Here is a 26,411-nt window from a genome sequence, read left to right as displayed (position 1 = left end):
CTAAACTGATCCTCTGTAAAAAAAAAAAAAAAAAGAAATTATCAACTCCCAACTTGACTCTCACTGGGATTAAACATGACAATAGGTCTGATCTGATTTCATCATCATTTAAAAAAAATCATCTATTATTTTTCACTTTATGTTTCTGTGTGAGAGCAAACTGTTGAAATCCTTACTTAATGTATACTAAGCTGATCTTCTGTATATTAAGATAATCGAAAATGAATCTTGATGTGAATGGAAAGGGAGAGGGAGTGGGAAAGGGGAGGGTAGTGGGTGGGAGGGACGGTATGTGGGGGAAGCCATTGTAATGCATAAATCGTACTTTGGAAATTTATATTCATTAAATAAAAGTTAAAAAAAAACAATTAAAGATATTTGGCTATCAAACTTGATAATTTTATTTTTCTCTATCAAGAATGTAAGATGGAATTACATATATTACAAAAAATAACTGTAATGACTCAGAGATGTGTCTATTCAGACTTCATTTCTCCATTATATATTGTAGATGTTTTGCTGAACTATTGGATCCAAGTGCAATCACTTGAAATGTGTGGCCTTAAGGAACTCTGCTGTGATTCTTTGAATTAAGCAGAAGTTTTTGGAACATGGATAAATTACTGTAAATGCGCTTTCCTCTAAGCCTGAATGTTGGTAAATTGGGGTTTTCCGAGTGTCCCTGGATGGACAGACATTGTATATGCGTGCATAACCCCCTTAGTGAGTCTGAGTAGCCAGAGAGGCAGGAAACATGGGTTGAGCCTGCCAGGGAATTTTGAAGCAGAACCGATGGTGCAGCCAGCGGTGAGTAAGGGCCACTTGCGCCCAGACCTTACGTATTCTCCAAGCCACCAACAGCCTCCAGCCTAGGAGAGTCATCCTGGGTTAACAGCTGGGATAAGCAGGCCTGGAGAAAGGGAAATCAATATTCTCATCAGTGTTGTTTAACATTTCTTTGTTCGACTCAGCAGCCCAAACAAATATTTTACAACTCTTTTGTTCCCCAGTCTGGTTAACCAAGAAACAAATCCGGAAGGAAAGGAGTTCTGTTCTCAAGCTTCTGGGAGGGAACTTACTGTTCTCTTTAACCAATTATAGCCCATTAAAAGCATGTGGTTTCCCCTTAAGGCTCTAATTGAAGCAGACAAAATCGAGGACATTCTTAATGGGAGGTGCCCCTTACTTCTTTCCTTTCTGTGTGGACGACACAGCTGTCATCCCTTTGCTGAGGGCTCTGGCTAGATAGAAGAATGCAGGATGTTGAAACAGAACAGGAGGTTGCTAAGAAAAAGAGGAGTCTCCTGGACATCTTGAGCTTTATCACCCACGGCCCCTTCCCACAGCAGGGCAGGGCTTCCTGGAGCCAAGAGCCAGCTGGCTGGCCAGCTCAGGGCTTCCCGGTTGGCTCCCGGTGATTCTTCACGGTGTAAATAGCACGAATGGCCTCTAAGGAAGCAAATGCACCTTGCAGTATAGATAGGTACAGCGCAGGGGAAGACAGCAAAGAAGCCCGAGATGACTCTTCCTTCGGGCAGAGGTGCTGAGTTAAACAGTCAGTGCAGGTGCAGTCTTCCCGGGTAGACGGAGACCCTGGTTCAGCTTCTTTGTAAAACGGGTCATGTGCTGCTTCTTCTCTTTAATGAAACTTTTCTGAAGATGACTCAAAAACTTACATTTACTGCTCAGTTGAACGACTTGGACTTGACAGTTCCCTTGGAAGGGGCCTTTGCATTTCTCTGGAAGAACCTTCTGCTTTTTCATCCCGTCCAGATGGCTCTGGGAGTGGGGTATTCTGGGAACCAAAAGCTTCTGGAGGTCAGCTCCATTCTCTCCACTTCTTTTAGGATTAGAAAGTTAGGCCAATGATAAGCCAGGGTTATCTGAGAATGAACGCAGGTAGAAACCAAGACCATGGTCTCGCAGAAAAATGACTTGAGGAGAAAGACCTTCGGCTCTACAGTAATGATAGCAGGAAGAGAACCGTCTTTGGAGTTGGCCATGCTGCCTTTCAGTTTGGAGTTGGCTGTGCTGCCTTGGAATATCTGCTTTGTCAATTAACTTTCTGACTCTGGGTAAACTTAGTTCACCTCCTGGAGCCTCGTTTTCATTGGGGTTGCTGTGAATTTTTATTGAGAAACACATATAAAGCCCCTACAGCAGGGCAGACACAAGGGGAGCTGCTCCAAGGCATTGCTTTCCCCACCCTTTCCCCTTCTTTTGGGATTTTGGCTAAAAGTACTCCTCTACTTTAATATTTTAAAATAAAGTAGCTACAGTTATGATAAAATTATAAGCTGCAAGCATTAAAGCGAAGTGACAGAGGCGCTTAATTTTATTTGTGCAGAAGGGTGTATAACACTGAGTATATGGAATTTGTATTTTCCTCATTTCCTCTTGTCAAGATGTGGGGAATGCAGTTGTCATGTGTAAGCATTAATGGATAATATAAAACACTGGGATCATTGCAAAGCTTTGCTCTCAGCCAGCCCTGCTAGTGTTTAGGATTTTACTCTGCAGTCTGATGGTGGTTAACATGTGCTAATCGTGAAAACCCATTAATGCCCCTATGATTCAATGTCTTTATTTCTGAATCGATTTGAGCTGAGCTAAATCCTAGACCTACATTGTGAAACCAAACTAGTGTGTGGCAGGCACTAGTTTCTTCTGAGCCCCAATAACTCAAATATTTTTCATTAAAATACACACTCACCAAAAGAGACTTAGACCTGATGCCTGGAAAATGCATTTTTTCCCCTTTTTCTTTTTAAAACAAAGCAAGGAGCTGAAAACATCAGAAATAATGAAACCAGCATATTTTTATTGCTTTGTTCTTACAAGAACTGATTTTTAATGAAATTTAGTTTAAAACAAAAAATCTTGTTCCTGGGTTTTGCATTCCAGCCTGGGGCTACCTTTTATTGGTCAAGTTATAAACCCCAGAAAAGGGGTTTTATAGTGGAAATGCTGACAGAACCCGCACAGTGCTACTGGGTGCCTCTCTTAATTAGTCTGAAATCCTGAGAGCTGAATTCCATAATATGTGGCCTGTACTACAGTGAGGTTACAGTATGGGCCAACCCCTGAGCCTCACTGGGCATCTCATGTACAGCCAGGGCTTTCTATGACTGTGGCAGAGTCTTTTACCATTGTAAATGCCAGTGCTTACTTATTTGACTAAGAAAGAGAGCTGTTTGTATATTTTTGTGATAATCTAGTGTGTGTGTGCCTGGCTTGGTAAACAATGAGCTTCCACCTAGGCCTGGACAGTTGGATTTCCAGCCATTTATTTTAGCATCTGATTGAATCTCAGAAAACCAGCTTCTGTTTGTGGCAGAGGGCTTGGTGCTAAAGTTGCCGCAAGACATCAGCCAGGGAAGCGAAGTGAGCGAAGGGCAGGGCACAGAGAGCGCCACTCGGGGCTCTTTCCGGCTTTGCTTTTTTTTCTTAGGCTTTGGTCTCTGCCTTGCTTCTAGCCTGACTTGGCTGTGTGAGGCCCCCTAGTTGCCTGGAGCCATCACATACAAGCACTCCTGCTTCCTGGGTGTCTGTGTGTTTTGAGGGTGGGGGTCTGGGCAGATCTGAGCCTACTTCTCCTGCTGCTGCAGAACCGGCTTAAAAGATGGCTCAGTTGTGATGCCCTGGCCTGGACTTGAGCTGGGTTTTCCCTAAGGAAGAGAGAACATACCAGCTTCAGTCTAAGAAGTGGCCCCATGTAGAGTGCCCCAGCTTGTGCAATAGTCTCCTCTTTCCTCCACCTGGTCTTGCTTTTCTCTCTTATTTCTCTTTCAGCCTTGAGGTGGTTGGCTTCCTTGGCTGCGAGTGTTTGTTTCCCGAGGGTTCTTGCTATGTTGGAGACGGTAGGGGCCACTCTGAATGAGGTTCCTGAAGCTACCAGTGATGATCCAAGAGGTGCATATCCCCAAAGTAAAAATCCAGGGAAACAGAAGAGTAGAAAGACTAAAGTTCTCACAAACACCACCCTGCCCTGCAACCTTGCTACTTTTTGCCCGGAGAATGCAGGCCTAGGATTGGTCCCACTGAAAACTATTTGCAAATATTTTAATGGAATCAAGGCAGCCAGGTTGACCTTCTCCTGGAACTTGCCATCTCTGGCCCAGAAAGTATAGCTTAGCAATTGTCAGGGAATATGTTGTAAGAAGACAACCGATGTCTGTGGTCCTTTACCTGCTTAAGATAATGAAAACAGCAATAGCAAAACACGTTGCTTTGGTTTTGTTTTCACTGAAGTGTAGGGTCAAATGATTAGTGTATTTTTCCTCAAATAACATGAATTCCAGTATAATTTTAAGAATAAGTTATGGATGCCTTATAAATAAATACTTAACTAAAACGAAATTATGTGCTATTATGTACATTTACACATTGGACATTTCATAGAAGAAACTTTTCAGAGAAAACTCTTAAATGTGATTAGCAGAAAAATGAGTTGGCTGCTTTGCCCCCCTTTCTCTGCCTCCTTTTATGAGAGAGCTACTGTTAACATGACCCAATGATTAGTCTTATTAAGATTTAGATGAATACCACTTGGCAAACTATGGATCTTGGGTTTTCCCAGGTCTATTTGATTACAAATATCCTGCCAATTGTCTGGCTAAATCATGCATCTGGCTTTTGGGGTTGGAAAATACAGTCTCGCTCACTTGGCTCACCATGCAAGGAGCTCTTCAAACAGTAGGTGGTCACCTCCAGATTGAGAAAGGCTGTGTTGGAATATCCCTGTGGTGGGGGAGAGAGAAAATCAAAGCAAGCCTTCAGAATTATTACACAGTCTGTAGGGCCTTATTGCAAAGATAGCATTGTAATGAAGAAACCCTTGAGTAAAAGAACTGATAAGTGATAAGTCAACTCCTTAGGATGTAGCTGGTCCAGCTTGCAAAAAAGTTCTGAGAGGGCACAAAAAGGCACTGAATCAAGGGTACCCTGTTGCACCTGTGCCCCATGGGTGACCTGCAGGCAAGGCTCCCGCACAAAAGGGTGGACAGGACTTGGCAAACTCATCCTCAAGTTTGCATGGAAAATAAAGCAACAAAAATAGTAAAGGCAGGTATGAAGGAGGTAGGAAGAGAAATCACTCTAGAAGATACCAAAGCCTCTTATAAAAGTATAGTAATTAAGCCCCTGAGACAGTGTTTGATGATAGTGTTTAAATTTCAAAATTGTTTTACACTAATGGAAGAATAAAAAGCCCGGTACTAGACGCACGGGCTTTTGGCACTCTGGAGAAGTAGTGGGGGATTTTAGGAGCCTCATATTCTTAAAAATATGGCTTGGACTAATGGATATCCATGCAGGTCTAAGTGTGTATATTTTTTATACTGTATACAAAAATACATTTCAGATATATGAAAAGGGAAAATATTAAACTTTTAGGATTAAATATAGAAACTACTTATCTAAAAATGGGCTAGGGAAGAATACACCCTGTTGGAAAAGATGGGTGGCTGGACTAAATTAAACACAAACTGGGAAACAAGCAACAGACTGAGAGAAGATACTGGCAATGCACATTACTGACGCAAGCTGACTCACTGCGTCACCCAGGGCCTCTGAGGAGCATCTGGCTATGTGGAATAGGGCTGAAGTTGAGCACACCTCACAACACAGCAATTCCTAGTCCAGGGCTACACAGTAATGAAATTTTTATTCACAAAAATAAGGAGCCTTGTATAAAACTATTCATTTCCATATTGAAATGGTAAAGACAATTGGAAACAGCACAAACTTCTATCAATTAGAAATAGAAATAGAAGTTGTTGTAAAATAATAAAACAGAATACTGTACAATGCATAAAATGAGTAAATTAGATATATATCTATCTTACCTTGGATACATCTCCAAAACATACAGTTTATTTTAAAAACCACTTCACAAAAGGGTATACACAGTACAAATACACTCTGAAACCACTTACAGTGATTTAAAAAAACTTCACTAGACATTTCCTATTGTCTGGGGCTCATATATTTGTTAAAATGTATAATGATGAGGTTATGAGGAATGCCTAGTATTTTTCAGATACTGATTTCCTCTGGAGAACATACAGGAGGAATAGATAATTCTACATATTTTTATTTTAATGAAAGATCTGAAGCAAATAGTCGAAGGGCTTACTTTTGATAAATCTGGACGTGCTACAGGGGCTACAAGGATCTGTCACATTACTTTCTGTGTTATCAGATGTTTGAAATATTACATAATTAAAAAGAGAAAAAATCATACTCACAGATATCAGTTCTTTTTAATTGGTATCCCCTGAAATAGAGTGTCCACATTCTAAGAGAATCTGTTAAGAATAGGAAGTATAAGAATTTGTACTTCAAATGTGATCCACTTTATACTTCTATTTTTGTGTATGAGTATATATGAAATACACATAAAGGGCTATGAGTAAAGATGGACACAAATGTAGATGGGCAAAAGCCTCATTGCTGAGAATGCAGACCAAAAAATTCACAAATATTTATGCAATATGTCATTATATCTCACAACTTCAAAGTAATCTATATTTGTGTTTTATATATATATATCAACTTTTTTCATGAAAACTCATATATATATTTAGTTAAAATTTGAGCATATGATCCAAAATATTTTGAAATGACTTTTGTCAATTTATATAAACAACTTTCTATTTCAGTATATCATTTTTAATACTCTTTTTTGTTAGATTTTTTTAAAGATTTATTTATTTTATGTGAAAGGCAGAGCCACAGAAGGAGGGAGGGAGGGAGGGAGAGAGGGATAGAGGTCTTTCATCCTCTGGTTCACTCCCTAGATGGTCGCAACGGCCAGAGCTGAGCTGATCCGAAGCCAGGAGCCAGGAGCTTTTTCCAGGTCTCCCACGCAGGTGCAGGGGCCCAAGGACTTTGGCCATCTTCCACTGCTTTCCGAAGCCATAGCGGAGAGCTGGATCAGAAGTGGAGCAGCCAGGACTAGAACCAGCGCCCATATGGGATGCTGGCACTGCAAATGGCAGCTTTACTGGCTATGCCACAGCACCAGCCCCTTTTGTTAGTTTTTTTGCAATGTTATTTTTAGTAGCATCTTTTTTCTGACTATAAAAATACACGTTCATTGTATAAAATGTAAAAAATACAATGAAGAACTTTTAAATCACTCATGATTTCAAAAAGGAAAGCAGGATTAATATTTTGGTGTGTTTCTATTGTGTGTCCATTCTGTTAAAATATATACATGACAATTCTAGTTGTGCAAGACTGTCAAAGACTAGTACATATAGTTAGGTCTTTTTTTTTTTAACTTGGCATTTTTATCACAAGCATTTATCAGTATCATTTAATATTCCTTACAAATTTTTATGTGTGTAGTTTGCATTAAATGACTTAACCACAAGTCACTTAACTAGGCTTACGTGAGGATCTTCAAGATGTTTGTGTAAAATGAGTATTGTGACAAAACTATGCTTAAATTTCAAAATTGTTTTACCCCAAAATAAACTTAAACTCAATTTTCCATGAAGTTTTTTATTGTCTTGTTGGACGTTAATGGCATTTCCAATTTGCCACTATCATAAATAGCAGAATAATCAACATTTTTCTACAGAAATGTTGGTAAGCCTTGGTAATTGTATCATTACTATAGTCTCTGGGTAACCAAGTTGCTTTACAGAAAGAGTCTGGCTATACTTTTATGCATAAGTGATAAAAGGATATATAAAAACATTAAACACTTTATTTTCAGATAATCTACATGGGCATATTAATTTATGGAATAAATTTGCTCCTGAATTTGACAAAGGCATCCATGCTTATGATTTAATTTGATTTTATTGTGGATAAAAATACTTCTTATATGGATAAAATGTTTTCATAGTTGATACATTAGTCATCTAACTTGATAAATGTCCTTTTAGGGAATGCTGGGAGCCAAAAGTGAAAAAAAATAAATGTCTCTTTTGTGGCTAAACAAAAATCTGGAAATACTATAAATTTATGTGTAAATTATTAGGGGTGCCTTGAAAAATACAGAAAAAACATACTTAGAAGGGGAAAAGATTCAATGCTTTTAAATAATGTAGACCATAATTGGAGTTTATTTATAAAACATTTTCATTATTAAAACCAAAACATATGGTTGTTTTTCATGAGAGTTGGCAAGTGTTTTTATTGCTTTATAAAAAATTATTGAATTATGCTCTATAAATCTAATCGGCATATAGATTTTTAATGGTATATATTCTCTTTCATTAACTCAGAGCAGTTTTCCATAAATACCAAATAGTGGTTAAGGCTGAAAATGAGGGGAAATGAGGTTAAAGTTAGGTGTTTAAAATTTAGATAAATCAAATTTGGAATATAATTTTAGAATGTTTCAGGTCCTTAGGATTTTTAGGTCAGTATAATTTGGTGATCTCTGAAAGAATGTTTTCTTTGAATTTCCACTTTGAAGTAGAAATAGAAAAAAAAAAAGACTTGGGGATATTAAGTAGTTTTTAACTTCAGAAGCCAATAAAAGTGAGGGTCCTTTGGCCATAGAATGGGTTGTGTACTGTGGTCAGTCTTTTGAACACACAAATAGGAAATCTCAGATAATTTTTGCCAGTCTTAATTTACAAAGGTGTATTTGCATGAAGATAGAGCCCAAAGTTGTCAACTGTTGTTTAGAATGCAAAATAAGCCTAAGTTAAAAGTGTTAGAATTTGGAATTCAGTTCCGAATAGCTCAACACTCAAAGTTCAGTCCATTAAAATAGTTTGAGCCACCTCCTTTTTTTTTTTTTTTTTTTTTTGACAGGCAGAGTGGACAGTGAGAGAGAGACAGAGAGAAAGGTCTTCCTTTGCCGTTGGTTCACCCTCCAATGGCCGCCGCGGCTGGTGCGCCGTGGCCAGCGCATTGCGCTGATCCTAAGCCAGGAGCCAGGTGCTTCTCCTGGTCTCCCATGTGGTGCAGGGCCCAAGGACTTGGGTCATCCTCCACTGCACTCCCGGGCCAGAGCGGAGAGCTGGACTGGAAGAGGGGCAACCGGGACAGAATCTGGTGCCCCGACTGGGACTAGAACCCGGTGAGCCAGCACCACAGGCAGAGGATTAGCCTATTGAGCCGTGGCACCGGCCTTCCTGCCTTTCATGAATGGGCTCTGAGCACCCAGTGGCTGCTCAGGCCTCCTTAGAAGATGCCTGAGATAGGAGAGCTCACACACTGGGAAAATGCTCAGTGGACAGGCAGGCAGGAAGTATGACTGTTCTTGGAGCTCCTAGACCTAGAAGATCAGTGGGCATCGTAAATGCTCCAAGGGTAAAATAGGGATATTGTAATTTATTGAGCTTAAATCATGATGACTTTTAAAGTTGAGAGGAGGGTGGTATGGGGGAAGAGACTGGAGGAAGTAGTTTTATGCAGACTCAAAGATGGATTCTAAATTGTTGGATCCAAGCCCCAAATAATGTAAACAATAGTAGAGTATGAGAATAAATCCAGATTTCATTGTTGTTTTCAAATAACAAGTTATACTTTTGTTTCTTTAGAAACTGAAGATTAATTCATTAATAAGTTTATATTGATTGCTAATTATGTGTCTAACCATGCACAGAAAGAGGTATGAGCCATGTTTTCCAATTTATAATGAGTCTTTATCTAGGGACATCATACCACGGGGAAAAATAAGACCTAAAGGCAGACTTCTTTTGAAACCAACATTGGCTTAAGAACTCACTCAGTTAGGGTAGGCATTGTGGCTCAATGATTAAGTCATCACTTGGGACACCTGCATCCTATATGACACTGTCAGGGTTTGAGTCCTGGCTCTGCTTCCCATCTAGCTTCCTGCTCATGTGCACCCCAGGAAGTAGTAGGTGAGGGGTCAAATATTGGCACTCTGCCACCCATGTAGGAGACTCAGAGTTCTGGGTTCCTGGCTTCCATCAAGCCTGGCCCTAGCTGTTGTGGGCATTTGGGAAGTGAACTAGCAGATGGAAGATTTGTCATTCTGCCTCTTAAAATAAATATAAATAAAACTAAATAGATAAAAAGAACTTACTTAACTAATTGTGTCTATATGTTCTTTGGGTCACTTTGGGTGATTAAAAGCAGCCCAAATAGTTAGGCACCCAGAAAACACAGCAAACATATTTTCAGCTAAAAGGGGAGAGGCATGTATATCATGGTCAAGAGCTTTGCCACTGGGGTTAGTCTGGACCTAAGGTCAAATACTTTAGCACTTTTTTTCATTAAACTGTATACCTTGTATAGCTGACTTAAACATCTTAAATCATGATTTTCTACGTGTGAAATGTGGAATATATTTCAGAGTGTTGCAATAAGGATGAAAGGAATTGTGCATGAGAATACTTAGGACATAAATTAAATATCTGATCTCCTGAGTCAAAGATGTCATCAGTTGGACAATATATCCTTGGTCAAACAAAAACTCTGAAGGACAAAGAAGGAACATTGAATACAAATGTTGAATAAAATCTGCTAATAACATATTTATGTACTTTTTGTCATACTCTTAAGTTTGCAATTTAGCTTTATTCATATTAAGATAGATTCTTCTGAATCATTATTGATAACCAGTAGTCCTGTGTATGTAGACGGTGACTTGTGGCTTTCCATAGCTTTCATTTGTGCTGTTGATCTTGTTAGGACTGAAAACATAATTTGGAGGGTCATGGAAGACAATCAAGTTCTCATTTGGATTTCTTGTTCTGTTAAATGGTGGGATTTTCCCAATTAAAGAATGTTAAGTAGATTTTTCTTGTCAATTCAAATGGAAACGCCTAGAAGACAGATATTTGCTGCTTGAGAGACAATCCCTCCTGATGCACGAATCGCTCCCAGCGGCCTCTCTCAGTTTTGATGATTCTCAAATGTAATCTGCTAGATTTGGCAAGTTCTCTTGTCTTTAGTCCCCTTGCCAAGCACAAGATAAGCTTTCTCCTCTGCTCTCTGGAAGTTTTTATTTCATTGCTGCATCATAATGTGATCTTTGTGAAAATATTTTCTGGACAATTAAGGAAACACATTTAAATACATTCCACCCGCTTGTGGTGCTATCAAAGCAAATAATTTAATTGAGATGGGAATCTGATAAACAGATCCTTCCTGGCACTTCCTAAGGCAGCCCCATTTCATGGATAATCACATGATGAAACGACTTGCTTAGAAGCCAGTGGTTTCCTTCTGACATCAACTATAAAGTTCCTTCAACCTCAGAAACATTAAAATGTGCATCTTAAAACAGGGAGCAGGTAGAGAAGGAGTGAGAACCTTCTAGACAGAAGAGATGGTACATGCAGCGGCTCAGGGATGGGGATGTTGGAACAAGTTCAAGGTGGAGGGCCCAGGCTGTGGGCAGGAAATCGGAATATATTGGGTGTGCAGGCCCATTTGTTAACAGACCAGCTTGCCATTTGTATTAATTTGAGACTAACTAGTTTGAGATGCCAAGAGGGGTTTTGAAGTAAGGAAGTGATGCAATCTGAGCTTAGAGAAGACATCCTTGTGTTGTGTGTAGGAGACTGCAGAGAGGAAGGTGTGGCTGAGCCCATGGCTACACTAAAGGTCCAGAAGAGATACACACAAGCCTCCACTAAATGAGAGGCAGGTAGGAGGGGCAATTCATGATTTGGTGACCAACTGGATGGGGCATTCTAATTCGTTTTGTTGAGTCATCATCAAGTAGGATCTCCAGAGACCAAATAATTCAGCTTCTGGGTGTGAAGCCAAATAAACGCAAATTTAAAATTGTAATGATCATCAATATCCTTTTTCTAGGGTACATACATCCAAAGCCTAGAGAATCGAATTTCTCTGTATACGATTCCTTGCAGGAAGGCAGATACAGGCCTCATCTAGGTCATGGCCACAGATGGGACTCCATACAGCCGAAGCACCAGTTAGGCGATTGTGACAAGCCTGCAGATAAACAGCGCCTGCCTTCTTCTATTCCTCTGTTAAATTTGTCAAGGAAGCTTTAGAAAGTAGGACAGGCAACTCAGATTAGAGAACTCAAAGTTAGTTAAGTAGGCCTTAGGTGTGGGAAAATCAGATCAATTTATGGATGTGGGGTTGTGGCACTTAAGAGAATGATAAGGCATTTAGGAGCTCAAACTTTCTTGAACCCTTATTCCAACTGTAACAGAGAGCAAAAAATAAGAAATGTAAGTGAAATTAATGACCTTAAAAAATAATGTTCACTATGAAAAAGGCCACATGAGGATCCCATGGAGCATTGATGTATCCTAAGGGCTCCTCATGTCACAAGTGTAACAGTAGCACCTGCACGGCTCTAATCCAGTTGCCTAGTCCAGTGCACTGAGTGTGGCCTCAGGACACAGTAGGAAGCAAAGGCCTCTGTTGAACTTGCCTTGCAAACTCATTTCAATCTGAAAATGTCCCACCTTCCAAGACGAAGAAAATCACATGGAAGAAAATGTGTTGCCTGCCTCATGGAGAGAAACGTCACAGGAAGAGTAATCAAGTTGGAAATCTGGGCAGGTCTCAAGTGTGAGTGAAGTTTTGGCCAAACAAGAGATAAAAACTCGAGATGGGAAAGAGAAAAAGATGAATGCAGCTGGTTTGCAAGCATGAACGGGGTTTGATCAGTTACACTGGAGCGCTGGAGAGTGTGACAGGCAGAGAGAGAAGACGAGTCAGTCACAGGCAGATAGAGATTTTCCATCCATTGGTTCACTCCCCAGATGCCGCACAACAACTGGGGCTGGGCCAGGCAGAAGCCAGGAGTCAGGAGCTTGACTTCAGTCTCCCACGTGGGTGGCAGGGACCAAGTACTTGGGCCACCACCAGCTCCAGGGTGGCATGAGCAGGAAGGAATGTGCTTTTTTTAGACTCCTGGGACAATAACTTTGAAATTAAGGCACTTTTCGTAAATGTGATTTTACAAGGTCACCCAGGGTAGGAGTAAGAACAAATACATTTATAGTATACTTAGGTTTCCCTTGAGTTTTAAAACCTCTGGAAACAGCAGAGCTGTATCTAAGCATAGTGTTGGGAAACATGTGTGTGGTATTTAAGCAAATACATAAGTGTAATGAAGCGTCGACACACGTATCTTCTGAAATGTAGTCATAACACGAAACCATGATGAGTTCTAATTTTACTCTTTGCTAAGCCATTTATTCTTTATTCTAGAAATGTAAACCAAGGATATGATCATAAATACAGAGGCTTTGTAGAAAGAAGACCTCAAAGCCAAGAAGTGAAAAGCAGTAACAGCTAAGAAGCTGTGATGAAACTATAATTTGCTATTTAAAGTAGAGACAGTGGGACAGGAGACAAAACAGGTTAAAGAATAAACCAAGATGCTGGAGAACATCAGAATTTTTTTTAAAAAAAGAAATCCATTTTTAGGTTGTAGAGCTCAATCCATAGAGTTCCTAAAAGCATCAGATCAGGGAACGCTTATAAAGGTGCTCATAAATCATAAAGCACTCTGCCACCATGTGATTATTTAGATTGCTATTATATTTTAGGATAAGAAACAGAAACTACTAATGTATTGTGTCTGAGGTGTGTCCCACTCACATACCATTTAGGATCTATCTTAGGTTGAGCCTTCAGTGCTCTAAGGAAGCTTTCAATAATTATTGTCTTGAGGGCTTGTACATTTCTAATTATTACTACTTTGATCATACATCCTTAAGAGTAAGAAGCATAAAGTTATAACATGAATTGATACAAAAAGATTTTAAGGATGGAAAGGAAAAAGCAGTAATATAGTAGAGAAAAATAACATTGGGAATAGAAAACAAAAATCCATAATAATTTATCATTCAATTAATTTAATCAGCAAATATTTATTGAGTTAAATGCCATGCACTACTAGGGTCTGGGAATCCAGAAATGGCTAAGTCGAGGAAATTGAATGTTTCTTGTCTTGAATTCCTTGAAGGAAAATGATGCTTATCTGAAGCTGACAGAACTGACTCTGACCGGCTTAGAGTGTCTTGACTAATATGTTTTCTTGTAGAAGGGATTCTTTCAGCTTCATGCATGACCTCGAGCCAGCCAGAGGTACAGTTTTCACACAAGAGGTGATATGTTGGGTCACTGGTCAAATGGTTGATCGTGTGTCAGTAGCAGTACTTAGGTGTAATTTTATAGGCTTTTTTCCCCATCATGTCAAAAAAAACCACACACAGTATTGAGAAACACATAGCATCATTTATTTTGAAAAATGGACAACCCTCCCCTAGTCAATGGAGTGAAGGAGTGGCATCAGGAGTTTAATAGTGGCTTACTGGAAGACGAGGAGGTGTGTCAGAAGTCATTCATTTACAGAGCCACAGAGCCAACAGGGAGTGGAAAGCTGCTGTCATTGGCCTGGAGTTGTGACACGTGCTTAGCATAGCCACAGTGCATGGATAATAGCTGAAGCATGTTCACCTGGCAATGGATTCATAAGTTCAAGAAGGATTTTACTCAGCAAAGATATAAATAATCAGAAGTTTCTAAGTTCCTGCCTGGGGAGCTGAGTTTCAGAAAAGCAACTCTTAAGGTCACAGGAACACCCATTCTGCAAATGATTGAGAGGGAGTATGTCTTTGCCTAGAGAACGGTTGGCCGATTGGACCTCTCACAACATGGCATTGAGACCTTAATGGATTTGCATGGACCAAAGACTAATTTTTATGGCACACTACGGGTAACTTCATCTCTCAGACTGGACTCATGGTAACCAAGCTCATGTGACTGCCAATGGACTGCTTTTGTTGACAGTGGAAATCTACTTGTCTGGAATGAATCCATTATAATACTAGAAGGTACACTCAGTTTTTTTCTTCTAGGCAATGCAGTCATGATCAGAGTCTTGGTGAGTGCTGAATCAAAGAAAGGGAGTTCAACTAAACAAATGTTTAATTCTGTCAGTTTAATGTAACTTAATACACAAGCTTGCAATAGAAATGGCCTTGCCCAAGAGTACTGAACATTTAAAATCGTTGGTCTGAAGCTCCTCTGCCCTGGATAGTACATCTAATTTTTTATCTCTCAGATGTTCCATTTGTTTTCACTTTTAACCAAACCCTTCTGATTTATAGTCAGGTGGTGAGACAGAAACAGAATTTGGAGTACTGCATGAGAAATGGATACAACGTTCTAGGAAAAACTAGAATGCCCCAGAGAACACACATGAACTATTCTGACTTTCGGAGGTGGTTTTGTTGGCACCACACTGGTGCTTGAATCACTCTAGACATGTGGGTCGTGTGACAACTGGTAAGCAGATCAGGCAGTTGTGATCTGGAATTGATATCAGGATCTTACTTATTGTTAATGAGAAGCCCTGACCTGTGTGTCACCAAGTGATCACGCCTTTAGTCAGGAAGATACTCGTGGTCAAATTGCAAAAAAACAAAACAAAACAAAACAAAAACAAAAGCAAGCACAAATTGAGATGGAGCAAGATTATGGAATAAGGAGAGTCCATACTCACTCGCAGAAGGTCCGGAGTATCAGTAGAAAAAGTGTCTTCCAAATGATATATATATATATATATATATATATATATATATATATATATATTTTGTTTGTTGTTTGCTTTTTAGCCACATGTTTCTTGCACTTTTCTCTCCACCACCCCAGCCCCTGTAATTCAGGATGCTAAACATGGCGGTGAACATTTCGCCATACTGAGAGACGCTGATTTACAAGAATGGTTCTCTGACATGGGAATAATGGGATGGGATGAGGAGGAATATAAGGCAAAGATGCTGTCTCTTTGAAAGCTTTTAGGCCAAACCACCACGAGTTCCAGGAAGAAAGCTTTCCTCTTGGAGAGTCTGCCTTCATGTGTGTCCACCCCGACATCCCTCAGCGGGTCCTCCAGGCACGGCAGAGAGGTTAGCCTGCATGTTGTATCTAAAGAATGCTGGCTTAGCACAGCAGCATCAGAGGAGTTGACCCCAGAAATCAGAGCACACGCTAAACTAGCTCAAATGCTTATGCAGGCCCTATTGTTAGTATGTATATGAAGCCCTGGGGTTTGACAATGTATATGTATATGAATATGGGGTTTGACATTTTCCTTCCAGAAGCATATCTTACTGCATCATCTCCCCAACAGAGCCCAGCTAGGCTTTTTACTGGACAGCTTTTCTTTCGAAGCAGGAAGGCAAGGGGCAGCTGCCCCATAGCATGGCATGAGTTACAGAGCGAGCCTGTGTAGCCAAGACAGGAGCTCCTCCCCCTTGGATGTATATAACCTAAGGAGGGCAGGAAGCAGGAGAGGGATGAAAACATTCTTACTAATATATGATTCATTCATTCCTTAGTTAACTTTCTTATTCTTCATTACTGGCCAGGCCCTTGCAAAAGTATTAAATTTTTAACTCTTTAATAAAAACCAGATGTGAAAAATTAAAAGAAAAATTTTGAAAGAATTGTTGCCTAAGTGTCTTCCAAGGTGTATAGAAAGCTCTGCTTCCCAGATTCCCTACTGGCAGCAGCAGAGCAGCTAATCTCTAAGAGAAACAAGCTTTGAATGATCTTTAACTGTGTTTGCTTTAGCGTCTAATTTCAGTAGGCCTGTCTACAATTCCTACAGACAGCTCCTTTCTTTAATTTGGCCTTTCTGTTCACTTTCCTCTGTCCTGATTAGCTCAACTCTAGGAAATACTACAATGGTCATTGAATTGGTCAGAAAGTCAGCTGGGCTGCCTGCTTCCCAACCTGGGAATGCCTGGGTTCAGGCACCAGCTCTGCAGCCAATTCCAGCTTCTGTTAATGCATGCCCTGGAAGGCAGCAGGTGACGGATCCAGTAACCGGCCCCCTACCATCCACATGGGAGACCCACTTTGAGGTCCTGGCTCCTGGTTTTTGCCTGGCCCACCTCTGGCTGTTGCAGTCATTTGGGAAGTGAATCAGCAGATGGGAGCTCTGTCTGCCTACCTCTCTCTGCCTTTTTTTTTTTTCAAATTCTTTAAAAACTTGAAAATCTCTTGATTACCAGAATTGTTAAAACCATAATTGAATGAGACAACATAGGCAAAGCACCCAAGGCAAGTCTTGGCAAATAGCAGATCCTCAATAAAGATTTTTCTATTGCTTTTGTTACTTTAGCTCCAATTTAGACGTTTGGCATCTAATTCTTCTTATTAGCGGTTGTTATTTCAAAACAATGTTAATGGAATGGTAGATATATCCTCCCTTTTCCTATCACAGCCTTTTGAAAACCATTTATACAACAGAAAAACAGGTAGGGAGTGTGGAACAAGGTCTCGGACTCACAGGTTTTGAGCAAGCTTCTCCAAGACCCTGTGGCACAGGGGCGCTGGTCTACTCTTGTAGTTGAGAGACTAGGTTATAATTTGTGTTGAAGCTACATGGGTTTCCAGCAGCAGGTTTTGTTCATAACAGGGAGTTTCTGGATCTTGTTAGCTCAGGGCAAGAAGTCATGCTTTGGAGCAGTTACCCCAGCAGGAGGAGCAAAGATGATGGTTGGTAATTACATCAGTTTTGCACTGTTGAGCAGATGTTCCTGCAGATAGATTTTGGCTGGCATTTACAGAATACCACCGGTGATGCTCACGATAGTGTCAGAGCTGCTACAAGTGGAGGGAACCGCAGGGCCGTAAAACGTTTCAAGAAGGAGCATTAAGGAACAAGAAAGCCGTCTACAAGTTCAAAAACAACTTTTAAAAGAGGGCTGTAGTGAGATTTGCTTGGAGGCAGCAGTTTTTCTGGATTAGGGAATTAGAGCTAATGCACATATAGGAACGTACTTTGCCATTTAACTTGGAGAATCATTTGGTACTCCATCAGTACTTGAAAAAAGATGATTTAAAAAAAAAGAAGGTTCAATTTAGAAAACAGATGATGGAGCTAAACTTTGATTAGAACATAAAATTAACCAGCAAAATTTCAACATATAACGGGTAGTGGGAAATAATGACTAAAAGAGATGTCAACAAGAAATGCTATCCATTTGGCTAGAAAATTCTGGCCAACTTCAAGTCAGAACAAAATTGGGATGATCAGCAAGAAGATACTGCTGGGTAACAAAATACCTTAAAAAAACAAGCAGTTGGCTGGCGCTGCGGCTCACTAGGCTAATCCTCCGCCTAGCGGCGCCGGCACACCGGGTTCTAGTCCCGGTCGGGGCGCCGGATTCTGTCCCAGTTGCCCCTCTTCCAGGCCAGCTCTCTGCTGTGGCCAGGGAGTGCAGTGGAGGATGGCCCAGGTGCTTGGGCCCTGCACCCCATGGGAGACCAGGAAAAGCACCTGGCTCCTGGCTCCTGCCATTGGATCAGCGCGGTGCGCCGGCCGCAGCACACCAGCCATGGTGGCCATTGGAGGGTGAACCAACGGCAAAGGAAGACCTTTCTCTCTGTCTCTCTCTCTCACTGTCCACTCTGCCTGTCAAAAAAAAAAAAAAAAAAAAAAAAAAAAAACCAAGCAGTTTCTCCCTATTGGCTTAGAAATTCCTCCAAATGTATCCTGTGGGTTTCTTTTATACAGTCTTCTCTAGATGTTCTGGGCATGTAAGTTATACTCCATGCACTAGATTTTGAGCACTTCCTCTGCTGGTGTCACAGTAAATGTAAAGTCCTTTGTTTATGAAGTGATAAAGTTTTGTTTGCTGGCAGGCAACATTAAGCGAGAAAATACCATCTAACACATTCATAACTGCATTGGAACTCATTCTATTTCATTTTCTCTGGCCAAACACTGCTACCTTCTTGTCATGGGCTCTTTGGGGTCAATGATTCAAGGAAAGAAGGAAGGAACAGGGCAGGGGAGAGGGAAGGAGGGAGGGAGAAATTCAAGGCAGCCTTCCTCTTCCAAGTGGAAGCTGGGTGTTCACTTCCCCTACCGACTTTGGAAGCGAGCACGGGAAATGCAGCTGGGGCAGACCCAGGGGAGGAAGGAAACCCAGCAGTACTGCTGGCTCCTCACGGGCATCCTCAGAGCTGGGCCCGGGATACGACACATAGAGTAGACACTCGGAACTGCTCGTGAAGTGAACAAACGGGTTGGGGCAGCAGAAGAGACTGTGGGGAGGGTTCACGCAGCAAATATCCACAGAGTTATTATCTGTTCAAGTTGTGTGTCTGTCTCCGCTTGTGCTCCAGAGGACACGCAGGTACCAGAGAGGAAGAGGAAGAAGAAGACAAAGTAATACCAGAATCCTATCAAAGGCACAGTAAAAACAATATGCAAATTAAACGTATATCCCACCCATTTCCCTTCAGTCTCCTCCACTAGCACGAGAGAAGTCTCGTGGGACACGGTGACCAAACCCCAGGAGATGCCCTGTCCAGCGCTCCCTCCTGCCTGCTGGGTGTTGGACTGCAGCGCTCCTCGTCTCTTCCCTTGAGTGCTCATTCCTCACCTTCAGGAAGCTGCGCTATTCTCTCGTAGCCTACTCGTCATCATCAAGTCGGTTTTGTTTACAGCTTTCCCGTTCCTCCTCCTCTGAGAGCTCAGCTCCAGTTGGCTCAGCGTCCTTGTTACCTCCTGGAACCTTGTGCCTGCTCCTGACCCCAGGCCTTGGTATTGCCCTCTCCCTCTGCAAGTTTGCTATGGTCTCACCACCCTGCCTGTCCAAGATTCTCCCCCGTCATGAGCCAACTGCAGTATGGCCTTCAGGAGGTCCTTGATCCTGTCTACTTAAAGTTTAGCATACGCTGGGGCCGGTGCTGTGGCTTAGCAGGTAAAACCACTGCCTGTAGTGCCAGCATCCCATATGGCATCAGTTCTAGTCCTGGCTGCTCCTCTTCCAATCCAGCTCTCCGCTATGGTGTGGGTAAGCCGTAGAAGATGGCCCAAGTCCTTGGGCCCCTGCACCCTTACACCCCTGTGTGGGAGACCCAGAGGAAGCTCCTGCCTCCTGGCTTCAGATCAGTTCAGCTCTGGCCATTGTGGCTAACTGGGGAGTGAACTAGCAGATGGAGGCTCTCTCTCTGCCTCTCTTCTCTCTGTGTAACTCTTTCAAATAAATAAATAAATCTTAAAAAAATTTAGCATATGCTTCTCAGAAAGAACAGGGTGAAGTATGCCATTTTTGGTCATTCAGGTATTCACTTAACAAACACATTTTAAAAATATTTATCTGAAAGGCAGAGAGAGAGAGAGAGAGAGAGAGAGAAGGAGACAGAAGAAAGGAGGAGAGGAAAGAAGGGGACTGAGAGAGAGAGAGTGAGAGATCTTCCATTGGTTGATTCATTCTCCAAATGGCCATAACAGCCAGGTCTGGGTCAGACCAAAGCCAGGAGCCAGGAATTCAGTGCAGGTCTCCCACATGGATGGCAGGGGCCCAAGTACTTGAATCATCATCTGCTGCACCCCCCCGCCCCCCAGACACATTAGTAGGAAGCTGACTTGGAAGCAGAGCAGCCAGGACTCAAACCAGTATTCCCATCTGAGATGCTGGGATCACAAATGGTGGCTTAGCCTGCTGCACCACAATGCCGGCCCCACAACCACTTCTTAGTGACATCCACACCGCAGGGACTCCTTGTTACTCAAGGTGTGAGCTCCCATCTGGAAGCATCTGTGGCACGTGGGAGCTTGGGAGAGATCCAGAATCTCAGGCCCCAACTCAAACTCCATGGATTAAGATCCGTGTTTTACAAGCTCCCCATGACACTCGCATGCTCCCTGACACTTCTGCAGCCTGGTGTGGGCGTGGGGGCTTCCACAGTGTGCAGGGACAGGAAGAATCTCACAGCAGTGATGGCGACAACCTCTGGCTCAGAGCCTGGGCTCCGGGTGGAAGCCTGCTCCCTCCAGTTCCTCGTTGTAGAACTTGGGCAAATTAGTCAACTCTGTGTCTCAGTTTTTTCCATTTGTGAAGTGAGGATAATGGATCGCAACTACTTTGTAGGGCTACTGTGTAGATCAAGTAAGTGAAATGGGTGTAAGACGTTGAGAAAAATACTTGCTGTTCAAGGAATGGCCAGAAAATTATTTGTGGGTGACATCCATATTTAGAAAATCTCAAATAAATGCTACCAATGAGTGACTATTAAGGGAGTGCTACTAAAGGTGCTACCAATGACCCATGAGCTTCTGAGGCTGCCTGGAAGAGTGGGCGAGAGGACTGGGCGGCAAGAAGAGGCTGGGGCTCAGCTCAGGGCGGCGCTGGTGGACCTGGGAGATGTGGCTAAAGAAGGAAGGTACTTTGTGCATAGCAGAGCATAAGAATCACTTCAATGGGCTAACAAATGGATGACTGAAGTGGCCAAAGGTTTTGGGAAAACTGAATTTATCTTCTTACATAGAGGCGGTTTGCGCCGGCCAAATGCCTTTGGATATACAGATGTATGATTGCTTTGTAAGCAAACACTTCATCTTAAAATTGACTTACTAGCATGATGGGTAAGGATACCACAGACATCCCACATGGGCACTGGTTGGTGTCCCAGTTGCTCCCTCCACTTCTGATCCAGCTCCCTGCTAATGCACCTGGGAAAGCTGCAGAAGATGGCCCCAGTGCTTGGGCCCCTGCACCCACATGGGAGACCCAGAAGAAGCTCCTGGCTCCTGGCTTTGGCCTGGCCCAGCCCAGGCCATCAAGGCCATTTGGGGAGTGAACCAGCAGATGGAAGATCTCTATCTCTTTCTCTCTCTCTGTAACTCTGCCTTTCAAATAAATAAGTAAATCTTTTTTTAAAAAATTGATTTATCACAGCAAGTGAGATTTGTCCACTTCTGTGGCTCTAAAGACAGGTCTCAGGGCTTCTTCCTCATATTCTTGGTTTACCAGCAACCTCATTTGGCTTTAATGAGTTGTGAATTATTTTTATCATGCTAATCATTTGATAAGATTTTTATTCATTTACAGCATCTTTCTATTTATGTACAAAGTGGAACCACAAGTAGTTACTGTAATGTATGAACATTTTTCTACTAATAAAATATCAGAAGCATATTTTCTCATATGAAATATTCTTTTGCAATGATAGTCATATTTTAATGGCTTTAGAGAATATTCTGTCATATGGAAAAACATAACCATCAGGAATACAAGGGTTGTTTTTGGTACTTTGTGATTACAAGCAATGTTGTAACATATACATTTAGCTGTATCTTTGGCATACCCATGATTATGTCTTTAAAAATAATTTCAAGAATTATGAGGTCAAAGGATGGGCTGAATCTTCCATGGCAGCCTTATAGACAATGGCAGTGAAGGGAGAGATGTTTGGGAAACACCTGCCTCAAACGCCGTCTTGCGCAGGGTAGTTTCGGGTAAGATGGTCAGTAGAAGCTAACACTGCTTTCTTCACCGTGTCTTCAAGCTCCTTTTTCTGTCCTCCTTTTTTGTTTCAGAAACACTCGCTCTCATTGTTTCCCCTAAAGCATTCAGTGCTTAAGTTACCCAATAAATCCACATATGTTGAGATCTTGATGATTGATATGGCATTATTTACAATTGCTGTAGAGCCCAAACCTGTGATTTGGGGTTGGAGCAAGTATGGGATTGGGACATCCACTGGAGAGGTTAACATCAAAAGCCTTCCTGAAGCCCTGACACCATTCCCCATCAGGAAGCATTCAGACTGGACGGAGGCAGCTTGTCTTTCCAGCCGGGAGGGAGGCCAGCTTTGCGTATATCACTTGCAGTTGTTGAGGATTTGCCCTTGAAGACTATTTCCATATGATGTTTAGGACCCACATGCCACTTCCACAGGAAAGGATTCTCAGTTAATTCTGGTTCTTCGGAATAAATTAGGAACTTAGTAAATAAATAACCCTTGCTGCGCATCATGAACCCTGACATTGACCTTTGAAGAGCTCAGGAGGGGCTGGTGGTGTGGTGTAGTGGGTAGAGCCTCTGCCTGCCAGTTCATGTCCCAGTGGCTCCACCTTCGATCCAGCTCCCTGCTACTGTGCCTGGGAAACGCAGTGGAGATGGTCCGGTGCTTGGGCTCCTGCCACCCACATAGGAGACCTGGATGAAGCTCCTGACTCCTGGATTCAGCCTGGCTCAGCCCTGGTCATCACAGCCACGCGGGGAGTGAATCAGTGGATGGAAGACCCCTCTCTCTCCGTCTTCCCCCCTTCTCTGGGACTCTGGTTTTCAAAGAAATAAATAAATCTTTAAAGAAAAAAAAATGGAAGAGCACAGGAAACTTGTTATCCAAGGATAACCATTAATGGAAAAAGTTCACTTGAAGTCAATTTACATAAAACGAGAAATCAAATTTCATAACAAATATGGGATACGCTAGCTAAAAACAAACAAAATTATAAAAACATCTTCAGTTTGACCCCGTTTAGATGCTTGCAATCATGTGCCACATCTAAACACATCGCGAGTTGATTCTTCTGATGACACTGTGACAACATGAGTCAGCATTCTTTGTGACACACTTGACCTTTTCAGTATAAATGTGGAGAGTTGGTGAGTTTGCAAAAAATATTCTAAGATTTTGCCCATTTTCCCAGAGGTCTTTCTTTGTTCTTTGATACCGAAATCATTGTCTTTTGAAGGGGTTGCTATATTGTCAATTCTCAGCTGGTGCAGCTTGGCCAAACCCTCATTTGTCAATGGCTCTGCTCCGAGATCTGACCGGCTCCTGGCTAATGTAGAGAGGGCATGTATTTTCTGGGGAGTCAGTTCATTAGTGAGTATGTGCTTGTTCTTATGACTTCTGCTTTTCTACTCAGCCTTTTAACGGTAGCAATTCAAATAATTAATGCTCGGTTAACCAACAGCCTTTGCTCTCCACCTCTCCGTTGACATTGGCATCAGGACACTGGTGCTGAAGAGCTCAAGGTCATTCTTTCCATTCTGCAGATGTGTAAACCGAGGTAACGTGGCACCCAGTGACAACTCTACCATGAAGACAGTACAATTTGGGGAGTTTGTCGTTTCTCTCTCAATTTTAGTCGCTGCTATGTGCTTTCCTTTCTCTGCCATGGGAGCCCTCACTGAGGAGGGATGCCGCCAGCAAGTAGGAATTTGACCATAATGAAAAACAGGCTCTTTGGTCTGGCCCATACCATGATAAACGGAATGACAGAAAAACAAATGTCACTTATTAGAACATTGAGGTTTACTGTTCAAGTGATTAACTAAGAATCATTTGTATGATTAAATGCTGGAAAATAATTTGCTTTCCCTATGAACCTATAGCTTAGATCTCATTACACAGAAGTGCTGCATATTAGTTGAAGCAAATTAACATTCAAACACTTTCTGGAGTGGCTGCTAATCACAGGCTGTTAATTACTGTCATTACATTAGCCTGCTGCAGAGAGCACCCGAAGAATCATTCTCATGATCTTGGTATTTGAAAGTGATCTTCACCAATAAAAACACATGTCAGACATACAGAAATGGCAAATTGCTGAAACTGCTGACAGGGTTGAAAATTCCGCTGACTATAAGTACCCAGCCAGTGATGGATGCCTTCTTGACACAGTTTCAGTGTTTGGACTTAGGAAATAATGAGTATCAATGTCCTAGCGAGGGAATATGCAAAGATGAAGGAGCCCTTTTGTATCCTTAATTAAGGAAAGTAGTAGCAGAACTCGCTCACAGATAAGTGACTGTACATAATAATCATGTATTTATGTAAGGGACTGCTATGCTGTATTACTGGAGTGGCAATTAGGTTTTCACAAAGTCGTTTTAATAAAAGGCATACTTACATAATAAATAAACAAAAGCGCTCATTTTCATGGCAGGCTCTCTAATTATACACTGGCTTAAAATGGAACGTTCTGCAGTGCTAAGTTAAACATATAGACTCTAGCTGCCTTCCACGGGGTGCCCCAAGTCTTTTTTTCACCCCGCAGTCTCAGTCACCCCAGGAACTCTGCTGAACAGAGGAAGAGTAGTCTCGCATTTTGCCTGTACTGCACAGCAATCATTTGAGAATGTAGAGGTTCAGCCTTCCGGTTCCTACTGATCAGCCTTCCTTCACTGCCAGGAAATTTTCCTTCCTCCCCTGTGGCTGTCAGTCACTGGGTTCACCCCAGTGCCAAGACGGAAAGGACTCGGGCCACCGGTAGACGTGTTGGCTTCGTGGTCAGTGAACGTCACTATCCATGCCTTATTGGGGCAGCCCAAATCATAAGGCTTTTTATTGTTTTTAAAGATTTGTTTATGTATTTGAAAGGAAGAGTGAGAGAAAGGGAGAGAGAGATCTTTAATCTGCTGGTTCACTCACAGGGCTGGACCAAGCCGCAGCCAGGAGTCAGGAACTCTATGTGGGTCTCTGACGTGGCTGGCAGGGACCCAAGGACTTCAGCCATCATTTCTGCCTCCTAGGCGGTTCATTAGCGAAAGCTGGATTGGAAATGGAGATGGGACTTGGTCCCCTGTGCTCTGATATGGGATGTGGGCATCCTAAGAGGTAGCAATTGCACAACATCTGCCTCAGAGTCAAATCTTTGAGGATCCATTCCCAGGTCTCCTAGTTCTGGCTTCTCAGAACTTGAATTCATTAATCCGTTCAACAAATAATGTATTAAATACCTCCCTTGTGGAGGACATGGTACTGGATACTGTGAGAATTCAAAGATGAAGCAGACGTGAATTTTCCTTTGAAGAACATGTGGTTTAGAACGGGATAATCATATTGATGTAAACCTGTGGTCTCAGGAGTATGTGTAGAGGATTTTGACTGGACCTGGGAAAATACCTCCCTGATCTTATAAACTGTGGGATACTCAAGAGGACTTGCCCTACCTCTGAGTGTGGCTGCATCAGTACTAAGGGAATCCCTATCCCTAAGTACACAGGGAGCACATGGTCTCTTATTTAAGACATAACCATGGTGATACATCTTTCCCTTCCTCCCTTGTTCTCCCTCCTTCCCTCTTCCCTCTTATATTTATTCATTGCTTTCTGGGTGTTAACTTCTGGGGTTTTGAACATGAACATGGTATATATGATCTTGCGCAGAATTTTCAATCTCATGGGAAATGTGGAATAAGGAGATGGTCACCACTGGTGTTGTGTCCTCTGCTGGGGTACACCCACCATGCCCAAGGAGCACATGAGAAGGACTCGCAGACCCGGAAAGACCAGTTACCTTCAAATTAGAAGACGAGCAGTGAGCATTTAGGAGGCTTCCAGCAGGGTGTTTTGGGGGAGCCAAATGAAGTTCAGTGTGACTAATCTGTAGAGGGCGAGACAGTGGGAGTAAGGGAGCGTGATGCAGGAGAACTGGGGCTTGCCGAAATATCATCATTATTTCCTAAGAAAAGCTATGGCTATTTTAAAACAAGGAATAGTATGATAACATATGAGTTTTAAAAAAATCACCCTGGATTTTCCTGGGGGACTGAATTGGAAAGGGGCAAAACTGGAGGCAGAGAGAGCAGTTAGGAGGCTATTACAGTGGTCTAGATGGCTTGGGTGTGCTGGGAGCAGTGAGCTTGGAGACTTTTAAAAAGGAGAAACAAGTGACCATGGAGCTCCATTAGTTATGTATGTGTTGGCAGGTGC

General features: G+C 42.1%; 1 long non-coding RNA gene across 2 annotated transcripts in view; it reads right to left on the bottom strand.

The window, feature by feature from the left end:
* Positions 1 to 480: 480 nt before the first annotated feature.
* Positions 481 to 26,411, bottom strand: part of LOC149127361 (uncharacterized) — a 61,666-nt gene continuing 35,735 nt past the window's right edge. For both annotated transcript variants that reach the window (XR_016231183.1, XR_016231184.1), the window contains exons 2-4: positions 6,249 to 6,308; positions 4,674 to 4,740; positions 481 to 910 (exon numbers count right to left, since the gene is read on the bottom strand). This is a non-coding gene — a long non-coding RNA (uncharacterized LOC149127361). The remainder of the gene's footprint in view (positions 911 to 4,673; positions 4,741 to 6,248; positions 6,309 to 26,411) is intronic.

Source organism: Oryctolagus cuniculus, chromosome 3, assembly GCF_051225735.1.
Source record: "Oryctolagus cuniculus isolate XC-2025 breed Fujian yellow rabbit chromosome 3, ASM5122573v1, whole genome shotgun sequence".
Lineage (NCBI taxonomy): Eukaryota > Metazoa > Chordata > Mammalia > Lagomorpha > Leporidae > Oryctolagus > Oryctolagus cuniculus.
This window is presented reverse-complemented; position numbering and strand designations above follow the sequence as displayed.